Genomic DNA, 13,677 nt, shown 5'->3' with positions numbered 1-13,677 from the left:
TTTTGAGCCAGGCATGGTAGTGCATAACTTTAATCCCTGGCCACTAGGGAAGAAGAAGCCAGTGGATCTCTGGGAGTTCCAGGACAGCCAAGCTACATAGAGAGGCCCTGTCTCAAACAAGACTAGATTTTGACAGTGAAGAGTCTTGCCTGACATTCTAGGAGCCTGAATATGATCCTCCAGGATAATCAATGAAGAGACACCAGAGCCAGAGGACAGAGGGGGTCTCTGAGGGTGTAAACAGAGTAGTTAATTATTCACTCACTCCCAGCAAGTGTCTGCAGCTGACTATATGCCTGGAACATTGCTAGGTGAGGGAATTACAATGACGCCTGTGACAGTGCCTTAGGGTAGCCCGGCTAAGCTAACAGAGCAGCCAGGAAACAGCAATGAAAACAGGGACAACAGATGTGACAAATGCTCGGAGCAGACAGAGCTGGGCACACAGTGTTGACAAGTAGAGAAGAAAGACTTACATCTGGAGTAGGTGGAGGGAAGGTGCCAAGAAAGGTTTCATTTTCACAGGATCACTGAGAGGGGAGGGAAAAAAGGTTACACCGTGCAAATGGAGAAAAAGGCAGGACCATGTATAGCTACAACTTAATGTTGGGATTCTGTAAACATCATCCCTCAGTTACCTGACAACAGCCAGGTATGCTCCACCCCAGTGACCTGACACTATAAAAGGGGCGGCTTGCCCCCTCCTCTCTCTTGTTCGCTTGCTCTCTCTTGCTCTCTCTTGCTCCCTTGTCTCTCCTGCTTATCCCTCCTCTTCCCGTCCTCTCCACCTCCTCTCCACATACTCATGCCCTGCCTCTACTCCACTCCCATATTCCTCTCTTCTCTCTGTCTCTACTACCCTCTTAACTCCCCCATGACCTGAATAAACTCTATTCTGTATCATACTGTCATATGGCTGGTCCCTTAGGGGAAAGAGATTCATTCCCAACATGGATCCCCCAGAGGAATCCCCCTTGCCTCCAGGCCTCACCGCACCCCCATGGGCCATACCCCCTACACACACTTTCTTCATCCTTTTCCTAACATTGGTGCTGAAACCCGGGACGTCATCCTTTAACAACATCAGTGCCCCGCATGAGAGTAGATTTCCTCACGACCAGATATCTCTTTCTCCTTTCATTGTATTTTTTTCCTTTCATATCTCTTTTCCTTTCACTTAGGATTGCTTATGGAGTCTATGTATGTTTTCAGATCTGATACCAGACAGCTGAAGACTTAATAATGAACATTTTTTAGATGAACAAAGAATAAAACCAGCTAAGTAATCTAATACTATTTTAAACTATGAAATAACCATGCTTGACACCAAGGTAGAAAAAGTGTAAGAAAAAGTAACCAGATTAGCAGAACAGACGTGAAGACTTTATTAGGCCAAAAATGAGTTCAGCATTTCTCTAGCAGAAAGTGCACATGCTAACCAGGCAAGGCAAGGCTGTGAGTGTGGAGGGCCACAGCAAAGGCTTCAGAAAACATTTCAGGAAAAGGTAAGAGGCCCCACTTGACAACAGAAGCCATTCCATATGCACACAAGGGTGTCTTCTATCACAGCCACACTAGTCAGGCTACCATTCTGGTGTGTGAAAATAGTTTTTCTTTCTGTTTGTGTGTACATGTGTGCATGTGTGTTTGTGTGTATATGTGTTGTGTATATTTGTGCAAGTGTGTGGAGCCCAGAAGGCCACCTCCACTGTCATTCTACAGGCAGTGTTCCCCTTGCTTTTGAGACAGGGTCTCTTAGTGGCCTGCAGCTCACTGGGAAGACTGAGCTCCCTTTTAGGTAGGTTCTGAGAATCTACCTCATCCAGGGCTTCAGGCTGATGAGGTCATCACTTTACCCGCAGGATCCTCCCTGTCCTCTCTGTTTTATAAGAATATTGTGCATAAACACATGCAGTACGATTCTGAAAGAACCAAAATTAACAATCACATTTACAACTAGAGTTTTGTTATAGGAAATTAAATACAGCTGCTAATAAATAATACACAATGTAACAGAACCAACTAAACAACCATGAAAAGAAGCAATTATAATCCTATTTAAAATCAATGATGGCATCTTGATAAAATAAGACAAGCCCATAGGAAATAAAATTTATAATATAGCAAAAGACATCATTTTAGAGACAAAGTTTTTTTTTTTTAATTTCTGAAACAATAAAACTAATTTAAAAAAAATTTATCTTAACTCATTAAAACATCAGGTCTTATATAATTGAATGTATAGTTCTGGAGGAAAAACATAAAGACACATAATTCAATGACTATTTTCTTAGATAAATACAAACTCACTAGAAAAAATCACGGACGGAAGTATCAACAGGGCTGGAGTTCCAGTTCAAAAGCAGAGTGCTTGTCTAGCATACCCAAAGCCCGGAAAGGAAGAGGCCATCCTGTGAGCTCATCCTTTTAGTATCTACAGCAGCCTGGCTTGTAATTGCTATAAATTAGAACCTGCAAGTGGCTGGCTTAACAAGCCACACATTCATATCATGGCATACTGCTACACAGAACAGACAGCAATCTGAATGAATCTGGAAAAAATTATTATATGTAGGAAAAATATAAAACTCAATGCTAATATGACTGAAGTTATGCAACATGCCATTATGTTAAAGGACTCAAGTTGAGGAGGTTGAACAGATGTGAGGTAGACGTGCATGAGGGAATGTAAGAGGTTTTATGGTAATAGAAATGGTTGGTATCGTGACTGAGTCTGTCACCACTGGACTACAGTTTACCTATGCTAGGCACTCAAATAGTCTGGGTAAAGGCTATATCGAATTTTTCTGAATTGTTTTTCATAAAAAGATGTAAATTCACAATCATCTCACAATTGAAATTTCAGTTAAGGGTTGAGGAGATGGTCTGAGTGCCTAGAACCCACAGGAGAAGAAAACAGAAAGTATGCCGCAGCAGGAGCCTCTGGAATTGCTGTGCGCCTCCAGGAAGACAGGAAGCAGCACTGCAGAATTCCCAGAAGCCATGGGCGTGGCAAGCACAGCTGAAACAGACCTCCTCCCAAACAAAGGGGAAGGTGAGCATCAGCCAGCACCTGGGGATGCCCTCTGACCAATACACAGACAAAAACAAAACACGTTTTTCTATTTAATTAAAAGTATAGTTGGAAGGAAAGAAGGAGGGAGGGAAAGTGGGAAGGAGAAGGAGGGGGAGAGAGGAAAAAGAAAACAAAGCTGGGCAGTGGTGGCATGTACCTTTAATTCCAGCACGCCTGAGGCAGAGGCAGGCAGATCTTTGTTAGTTCGAAGACAGTCTGGTCTACTGAGGGAATGCCAGGAAAGCCAGGGCTACACAGAGAAACCTGTCTAGGTAGGGGTGGTAGATGTGTAAGCTGTTACCAGCATTGCTGAGGGTAAAAGGCCGAAGAATTTCAAATTTCAATTGGCCTGGGCTACGAATCAAGACCTTGTAGTAGCAGTAACAGGAGGAGAAACTTACACAAACTTTATTATCAAACACCTGAGAAAAAGACCATAAGATGTAAAAGAATGTTTTTAATCACACCATTAAAGCTTTGGATTGGCTTCCTTTACCTACAAGATCAAAACAATATATGTAGATTTCTATTGTATTTACATAATTTTCATGCTAATTTTTGTGCCAATCATAGTAATGATTTTAATAACATTTTTCCTTCTAAAAACCTCTGAGCTTTCTATGTGCTTTGTCTTGCATCCTTCAGCTACACATACGAAAGTTATCACAGGTTGAGCATCCTTTATCCTCCGTACTGGGAATGCTTTGGGCATGATGCTAGCCCCACGAGTCCTCAGTGTATAAAGCTGGAGGTGATACAGCAGTGAGAAGAGCTCACTGCTCTTGCAGAGGACTCGGATTCATTTCTCGGCACCCACATTGGGTTGGTCATAACCACTGGACTCAAAAGCACACACGTAGTGCACACACACGCACACATACAGATAAAATGAATGATTTTTGTAAGTTCTAACTTTAAGATACATTTCACGTGTGTGAAACTGTCAAAGAATAAATTTTAAGATATGTTCAATAATTTTTTTAAAAGTTCCAGGCTTTGGAACAATTTCTTGTTTGCTCTTTCACTTGGGATGTTTAACTGGCAGCATCTACTAAGATATTACAAATCAAACAAACAGCTCTGAAATGCAAACACTTCTGCTCCCAAGCATTTCAGTGAGGAGATACAACCTATGTATGCTAAGCCACCACGGACAAGATACCAAGTTTGCTCAGTGTCAGATTTCCAACCAAGCCGGTCCTGGCACTTGCCGGCTGTCCACTAAAGGCTTCACAGAGAGCATTATGTAAGTCATCTCAGTATAGTTAGAATCCAGACAATTAAGGTGACATGAATTTTCTAATTAACTCTATTACCAGGGAATTTCACATATGAATTATCACCTAGCAAATGGATAGAAAAAATTTTTTAAAAAAAGGAAAAAAAATTAAGACTTTTGCTGAAGCATCATGTATCATAAACTGCTGTATAGATTCCAGCCCAGTTTACCAGAGCAACGTTAAAAAAAGGGGGGGGGGGAGAGAAAAGTAATGTCTTGTTAATCACTCGATTACTCTTGAAAAGACCTGAATCCCCGCCATGGCCATAAGTAGTTTAGGGAAAAGATCCATTTGCAGTGGACTGACGATATACCGATTTCGAGGCACAACAGGTGATTTGCAGGGTTAATTAATCTACTGGAAACACTGTTTTAAAATTCTGAACATATTTTGGAAAACTGATACTTGACAACATGTGGTAGATTTGATGTTGACATTTTTATCTAAGAAAAGCTGAGTTGGACATTTAACAGTAAAGTTGTTTTTCATCAGTCTCAAATTAATGGCCGTCCTTGTAAAGTCCAGGTAAAGCTTCTGCTTTCTTATTGTTGTATTAAAATGGTCCCTTGCTGCTTATTCAATGACAATAAGAAGAAAATTCCCATTAGTGCTTGAGTCTAAGAGTCAAGGTAAGATTCAATGAGACCATTTATTCTAGCAGATGTCTTGACGGATTTTAAATCATTCTTTTGTCTGTTTGTAACACCAGGAGAGAATATTATTAATAGTTAGTTTAGACTTATAAAGACTTATAAATTGCATGCAAGATGAAAGAAAGCACAAAACACACTAAATTGGGTTTGGGTGTGTGGTTTCTTTGTTTTTTTTTTTTTTTTTTTTTTTTCTCTTTCAGAAAATGAGAATTCACTAAATGGCAAATCTTGAGTCACCAATCACTCTGTCATCATTACTGTATTTTCATTATGGTTAATTATTTTACATAAGCTACTGAGTCATTTGTTTCAAGAGATGTAATCAAATTCATAATGGTAGCCTGCTCTGATGTCACTATCTCATTGCTGGAAGAGAGTACTTTTCCATTTAAGCCTTTTACAAAGAAAGCCAGTGACAATGGCTAACACAGCTGACTCTCTAGATTTGAGTATCAAGTAATAAACATGTAATCAATCAGAAGTAAAAGCTAAATTCTAGTCGCTTTACAGGCCATGCTTAATACCAATGGAACATGTCTGTTCATAAACCAAGACGTCTAGGTTAGCCTTACCTTCCCCAACCAGGCTGTGAAGCATGTCAAAGATTCCCAAAAGACAGAGATTCCACATAGCCTATGACACCTTCTGCTGACACTGCTGAAGCCCACAGTAGAGTCTCACATAGCAGACAACTTGTGGGTGTTGACCAAAATAAAGGAAAATAATCACTCACTTAAAGAAAGACCTATATTTTTTTAAACATGGGTTATCCAAATCATAGTAACAATATCTCGAAGATGGTAGGACTCCAGAAAATATCTAAAACACCAACTGTTTACAGTCTCCTTGCTTGAATCTCTGGTTGTGCCCAGGGACAAAACTAATACACCTTTGTCTCTTACACAGTCAAGGGTATGAGGGCCAGAAAATATAGTGCTCCTCATTGCAAAGTAATTACTATTAAGTTCCATTTTACAAGAGTGTTTGTGTTTTCTGTAAAGGCAGACACCAAAAAGTATGTCCAAATGTTTACTTCGGTTGTGACACTAAGAATCCATTTAATAGTATATATATTACTGTCTAAATTCATTTTTCCTCTGAAAATAATGCATTAAGAAAAGTGGCCAATTTCAGTGCTTTTAAGCTATTATTTTGAAGACGTATATACATTAGTTCTTCAGCTCCCAGCCTCAACCCACCGCACCTTCGTGAAGGAAAGCAGGACACAAGAGAAGCTCTCTTTATTAAATTAATTTTCTTCTTACTAAAGAACACAAAACTAGGCAAGGCCATCCATTAAAACCTTCCTTAGTTTCTGAAGGTTCACAAGCCACACAGTAAGGACTAAGAGTTGAGTTTAAAGAGTCCATGTCATATGAATTACAGAATAAGTTCGTATCCTCATGAAAAATCTGTTTTCTGAGAAACAATTGTTTTCTGACTGTTCAATTTCCTTGAAGGTTGATCAAACCACCTGGGCAAATAAGAAGTGGGACTTCCTCATGCCAGCAAGGTTAGCTCACACCAGCCTAGCCCTACCTTTTCCTACCACGAGCTGGAAACTTTAGCCTGGAGGCTCCAAAGTGTACAGGGACCTGTGGTTAACAAATGCGTCCCGAGGGCCGGGCTGTGACAAACTGAGGGCATAGCAATGCTGAGCAGCCACATTCCCATCCGTTCCACAGTCCCCACTGCCACACGACACACACAAGCCTAGATTCAAGTACTCAGAACACCCGTGTCACGAGGAGCTGAGAATTTCGGGTACACATCTTCAATTTGGTCCCTTTGACCCAAAGGATAAATTAGGATATCATAAATTCTTAAGAAGACAGCACGTTCTTGCTGTGGGGGGGAAATGCAACAGAAAGAAAATGCTTAATGCTCTGAGAGCTGTGAGAATAAGGAATCGAAGGACTCGGGAGACTGTAGCCCAGCTCTCTCCTTCTCATAAATAAGAAAACTAATGCTCAGGAGTTAGAGGTTTGCTTACGGGACACACTTGCCTGGTGGCAGAGTCACAGTCAGAACTAGTGTCTTTTGATAACTTTACAAACCACTGTTTCTTGGTTTAAACTATCATTCAACTTTTGTTGGTAGTTTATTTTTCCCTGAATCTAGCTTATGTCCACAGTCATTTGGGTCCCGCAGCACTGACAGCCAGCCAGTCACTTGGCCTATACAGTAGATGAACAGAAGGCCTATGGAAGCCACAATAGAAGAAAAATAATGACAAGCATTTAAGGGCTGAGCTGGGCCTTGCTGTATGGACTCACGCATATTAATGTATTTTATGGCCACAATCACTGTGAGGTGAGTACTTAGAGCACTCCATTTTACAGATGAGCAAAGTTAGATCAAAAGATTAATTGTAGCGCTGGAACAGGATAAGCTCTCCCATCATGGGTGGGTCTCTCATGAGCCTCATTCACTGTTAAGTACTAAAGTTAACCTTGAACTGAGTAAGCTGTGGGTTGTGGGCGAGACCTTACAAACATTTATGATTTCTCCTCTCCCCTCAATTCTCTAAATACTAACAAACAACAACAACAAAGCCCACCAAGACCAGGACCAGCAAAAAGGGGGAGACAGCTACCTGCCACCAAGCGCAGCTGAGTACATTCAATCCCCAAACCTACATATTAGATGTCTCTTGACTTCCACCCATGTGCCACCACACAATTCTGGACCTTATACCCCTACACACACACACACACTTGATTTGTCATGAACGTGGAAGAAAACTCAAATTTCAAAAGAGCTAGGCCGGCTGGGCATAGTGTTGATACCTTGAATCCCAGCACTGGGGAGGCAGAGGCAGATCTCCCTTGACTTTGAGGCCAACCTGGTCTACATAAGGAGTTCCAGAAAACTATGAAACCCTGTAGGGAGAGTGAGAGGAGCCAGGCAGCGTGATTGGGTCGCTCATGCCTATAATCTCATTACTGTGAAGATTGAGACAGGAGGATTGCCTTGAGCCTGAAACCAGCCTGAGTTATATGGTGAGTTCCAAGTTAGCCTAGGCTTCAGTGCAAGGGCCCTAACTCAGAAAAACAAAAACAAAAAAAAAAAAAATTCCAGATGGAACCCAACTTTCCCTTTAAGATTTGGGATATGAAAGGGAACTAGATGATTGATATGCATACTTAGGAGACTTGAACTTTGGATCGTTGGTATCCAAGCCCTGCAATTTAGAAGAAAGATACTAGCTCCCACTGAAGGGTTTGTCAGGGTGATAGTTTACTGCTGGTCCTCATCTATGTCTCTCGGGTTTGGAATGTAAGAAAGAACACGTACATGGTCAGATGTCCAGGTCCCATCTATCTAGTGTTTCAGAGTTTGTTAAGTTTCTATGAAAAACTGCATTCCAAGTTCCACACTAGGACCCAGCCACCACTGTACTTGCACAGCCTTAATTCTACTACAGTCAGACTTTTACACAACAGCACTTAGGATGGAATGCACACCGCTGCTAAGTTCTATCCAGATGCTAGGCACCACATCTCTACTCTAATGGCCTTAGTCTCCTAAAGAGGGCTTCCCCTCCTCCAACCTGAGAAATGGGATGGTGTTGGCTGCATTGGGTCATAGAGATCCAATTAGGGAAAATGGGGTGACTATCGATGATAGCAATCACTGAATTCACATTGAATTCTAACTGTGCCGGCTAGTCTTAAGCTTACGTCAACTTAACACACAAACTAGAGTTATCTGCAAACAGGGACTCTCAATTGAGAAAATTCCTCCATAAAATCCAGCTATAAAGCATTTTCTTAATTAGTGGTTGATGGGGGTGGTGGATGGCCGAACCTGTGGACAGTCCCACCCCCGGGCTGGTAGTCTTTGATTCTATAAGAAAGCAAGCTAAGTACTCCACGGGTAATAAGCCAGTAAAGCAGCACCTTTCCACGGCCTCTGCATCAGGTCCTGCCACCAGGTTCCTGCCCTGTTTGAGTTCCTGTCCTGATTTCCTTCCATGACGAACAGCAATGTGGAAGTGTAAGCTAAATAAACCCCTTTCCTCTTCAACTTGCTTTTGGATCATGGCGTCTTGTTGCAGCAACAGAAACCATAAGACCTTAATCATTCCCACTGTGGCTGTGTGAATTCCTGGCTCCTCTACATACTCCACTGACAATTCTGAGTTCTGTGATGGTTTATCTATATACCTATCACCAATCCAACCAGGCACTGTTCTGCACAAGAAAAATGCTTCATGTGATATGATATTCTATACCACTGAAATTTTATAATTTCAACCTCTACTGACAATTTATCTTGTCAGCGGTGAATTTGAGTCACATGATAAGCCTAGTAATAAGAAAATGATCATCAATGTGGCCAACATTTATTAGTATGTCAGATAAAAAAGAAACCCAAGCTATGAAAGGAAAGAAAGAAAAGCAATTACCCAGTGAATATATGAAGCAGCTCTATGTGTAACTGAGGAGTACCTTCATGTAACACCCCAACTTACTCACTGCCCCAAAAGATTAAGATAATTCCACTGAATTATTAAGTGGGAATGTGAGAAGCACTTAAGTGCATCACATCCATAGGCTGGAGGTCTTGGCACCTTCAGGCCTGATCCCCTTACTTGGATTCTCACTTCTGGCATACAGACCATCAGAGAACTAGCAGCACACGGCTTCTCGCCACCACGCAAAGCTCGATAGCCCTGTGCCTAACAGTGTTACCTTTCTCTTGGAACAACTATCTGTGGTTAAAGTTTGGCCACAAGACAGTCACTTCACTTTCCAAACACGTCTTGTCCACTGGTGCTCTGTTTCACAGCCGCCCTTTCCCTTCAGTGCAGAACTGGTACTATGGCTTATTTTCCATATGGAGGAAGGAATTACCCCAAGAAGCTGAAGGCTTTCAAAATGACATACAACTCCATGGGTGTTCATGCTCTAGAACAACCCTACAACAATTAAAAATGAAAGTCATTTTCCATCTTAGATGTAAGCAAGGAGTAAATTAAAAACATTAAAATATAGACCATTCTCAAAGTATCTTGATTCTGAAAGGAGTCAGGTAAGAGACATAATTTGCCAGGTGGCTGGCATCATGTTGGCTATGAAAAATCCATTTAAATAGATCTCTCCGATCTATTTAACACAGGGGGTTAAAAAACCAGCTTTCATTTTAAAAGATGACAACAACTAGATGCTTTTAAAATCAACTTAGTAGTTTAAATTTTTTTAAATTTGTTTTGCCAATTTGTATACAGAAGGAATAAAATTGCAGTTATAGTTTAATGCAGACTTAATTTAAATACTCAAGGTTATATGCTTACTCATTTTTTATTACACTGAAATTGGTAGTGGGTCCTTTAAATTTATGTTATGTCAGATACATGTACAGGATTATCTTGGTTTATGCAGCTTGTAAAATGCAGCAACCATGTGTCTGCTCCATAGCAACTGTTTTCCTCTTCCAGGCTTACCATCATGTCCCTGCTACCCTATCTCCATCCAAAACCAGAAGAATCAGCAAAATACTTAATCCCTCCCAATTCAGAATCTTCCATATGGCATACACTTGCCAAGTGCAGCACCTTCTCCTTATGTAATAAAAGAAGGTAAAGAGGGCCTTCACTTCAGTCAAACCAGTTTGATATTCACAATGGCTATAGAATATGAGCATTCTCCCTTTAAGTCCTACTAACAAACAGGATGGATTTCCAATTGAATGCCTGCTTTTACCTGAAGCAGGTGACACTTATCAACCATGCTCATGTGCACTCCATGTATCTGAACAAAATGTTTCCTTTCTGATGCATCAGAGAAACTAAATTTCCATTTACATTTTGGGGAGCAAGAACAAGGAAAGGGCTTGGGACCTCAGGCATGCTAGGTAAGCCTGTGCTGCAGAACCTTCCTCCCCCTTCTAGTTAACTTTCTAATCTTCGGGTTAAATTAAACAACCAGGAGTTAAACTGTTAAAATGTATCCTTACATAATAAAAGTTTCCTGTAGCCATTTACAAACTCCTCAAATCCTCTGCATTGTTACTGTAGGCGAATTAAACCTCTAAATTAGAAGGTTCACTGATTACAGCCATACCTGAAAAACAATGTAGCAACCAAAAGACACAACCTATCATTTCTTCTCCCTTGAGTCTTAACTAAAATGCTTGCAGACTTTTCAATGCCCTTGATGCATGCAAAGTAGGGGTCAGAAGACAGGTGACTGGTTGAACAATTGGTTTCTTATTTTCCTGAATAGAATAGAAAATAACCAATGCAGAAGGTTTTCTAGTGCCTGCAACCTTCAAAGCAGACAATGTGGAATGGAAGTATACACCGTATGCTTTGAAACAGCCAGAAACACTTCCTCCAGACATGGTTCTTGCTTTTTTTTACGTTGCCATTTTCCACAACTGATTCTCAGGTATCAGAAATAAAGACACTTCCACGTGATATACTCCATTTAAAAAGAGACAAATTCTCCTAGTTTCTCAAAAGCAAAAACCTAACCCTGGTCTGGGATAGCACCTGTCAAATTTTTGCTTTTCTGGATTAATTAAAGGGAAAAAAGAAAATGTGTACTAGTCATTACTAATTTTATACATATTTACCAATCTTTAAAAGTTGTAGGACTGTGTTTTTTATTCAGTTAAACTCGGTGACAAAGAAAGAAATGGCGCTTTCCACTAATGAATTACATCTTAAAATATAGATGACTGTGATGTCCCCGGGTTACTTGCAGTGGTAACTTACACGCCCCGAATTTAACTGTACCAGACAGTTCTATCTGTCCCATCGCTGGCCAAACACTGCTGCTCTGTTTCTATTCATTATGTATTATACGAGGCCTAAACAGCCCAGTATGACGATGGAGAATATTCCGAACCTTATGACAGCAGTGATGCATTCAAGATCTCTCGAAATACAGCCCGGACCCGGAGCACTAAGACATTTCTGATACAGCTAAAATATGTTGGCTTGCAAGCTTACTCAAGAACATTCAGCCCTGTCTCTGCGGGTATTCAGAAAACCCTGGCTAGAAAAACATGCATTAACCAAACCTTGCAAAAGCAAACTTGCCAAGAGCCTTGTGCAATGATCAATAACCTTGGGTACACAGACACCAAAATTCACAAACCTGGAGACCAATGCAGTAAAAACCCAGAACCAGAGGCTGAAGCCCCAAGAAAACTACCGCGCTTCCCTCTCCACCGCCCTCTGCCGCAGGGAGAGAAGCGGAGGCAGGAAAGTGAACGAGGCTTACCAGCTCGGAAGATGCGCCATGACCTCTGGCTACGCGGCGAGAGCAGGGCCAGGAAGGCGCTAGTGCGGCCGCGGCCCGTGCGGACTCTGTCCCTGGTGCATTCCTTGCATTCCAGCACAATCTGTCGCCAGCCTACAAGCTGGCAGCGCGCGTCGCCCGTTGGACACACACACCTGCCTATCGCGGCGCCCCGAGCAACCGCGGCGCCTCCGCTGCCCGCGCTCGCCGGGTGTCGCACTCAGTTACCACTCCGCCAAATCCCGGCCTCGCCGCTCGTCCTCTCGTTTCCCAAGGAGTACGAGGGGACAGGGACCCACGGTCCTCCGATGGGTGCAACTGCTCGCTCCAACTCCTGGCAGCTCGAGGAGGCTGGGCGGCGCGGGAGGGCAGCCCGGAGCCTTAAGGCTGAGGCGCCCGCGAGGGAGGAGGAGCGTGCGGTTTGCAGCCGTGAGCTGGGAGCCCTGGACCCTCCGGGCGGTCGTCACGCGCACCAGTGAGGCTCTGGGGGCCGGGGCGACACGCCGGGCGAGCGTGGGAGGCACGGTAGGCGGTTGCTTCGGTAGAGCGAGGGACGGAGCCACAGACCGACGGCCCCGGGCACGACGGCGCGCGGGAGCCGCAGGGCTCAAGTTCGAGAAGCGGTGGCACGATGCGGGAGGAGAAGTGGACACGCCGAGCTGTGCGGGGCAAAGTTGTGTGCCGCTGAGGGGGAGGGGAGAGGCGGGCGGGATGGCGGAGCACGCGGCGGGGACCGAGAGACCAGAGCAGGGGAGCCGCGGGGGGCGCCCGGCCGCCGCCAGGTCCCGGCTCGACGCGCTCAGAGCTGCTAGCACCCCCAGAGCCCCGCGCCCTCCCGCCAGCCCCGCGCACTTACTTTCCAGCTCAGGCGGAGGCCGTCGTCGCTCCGGGGACCAGGGACATCCGCGCCGAAGGGTCGCCGCTGCGGCACCCGAGCAAACTGGCCGAAGTACGGCAGCCTCGCCGCTGCCCTCCCCTCCCTCCCCACCCGCCCCCTCCCCCGAAGAGGCTCTCCCACCACCCCGGTGGCGGCGGCGGCAGCTCGCTTCTACCCCGTGCCCATAGTGCCGCCGCCGCGGCCGGCGTCCACGCGCACTCAGCCCCGGAGCCCTCTAGACTGCTCGGAGGCCGCCGCCCCGCCGCCAGCCTGCCCGCCCGCCCCGCCAGTCCCGGCACCCGGGAACGTCAGCACGCAGCCGTCCCCAGACAGGCTCCGCGCCCGCCCCATTGGGCGGAAGGAGAGGGCCGGCCCTTTCCATTGGCCCGGCCCTCATATTGAACGAGCCAATGGGAGCTGCGGTTTCAGGTCGCCATGGAGACCGATGCTGTTAAGAGCGAGAGGGCTAAGAGAAGGTGGGGAGTGAAGATGAAGGTGTCTGTAGCCTCCGGCGCGGGAGGGGGTGGGGGAAAAGAGT

The 13,677-nt window shown here is 44.2% G+C and overlaps 1 protein-coding gene across 14 annotated transcripts in view; it reads right to left on the bottom strand.

Annotated features, from left to right (window-relative positions):
• The window catches only part of PKP4 (plakophilin 4), a 197,601-nt gene extending 184,370 nt beyond the window's left edge, over positions 1–13,231 (bottom strand). For 12 of the 14 annotated variants that reach the window (XM_080927762.1, XM_080927769.1, XM_080927773.1 and 9 more), the window contains exon 1: positions 13,119–13,231. The gene's annotated coding sequence lies outside the window, so the exon portion shown is untranslated. The remainder of the gene's footprint in view (positions 1–13,118) is intronic. The other 2 variants (XM_080927776.1, XM_080927763.1) reach the window with 2 other exon arrangements.
• Between the last annotated feature and the right edge of the window lie 446 nt (positions 13,232–13,677).

The sequence above is a fragment of the Micromys minutus genome (genome assembly GCF_963924665.1).
Source record: "Micromys minutus genome assembly, chromosome: 13".
NCBI lineage: Eukaryota > Metazoa > Chordata > Mammalia > Rodentia > Muridae > Micromys > Micromys minutus.
The sequence above is the reverse complement of the archived record's forward strand: the minus strand, read 5'-3'. Positions and strand labels throughout refer to the sequence as shown.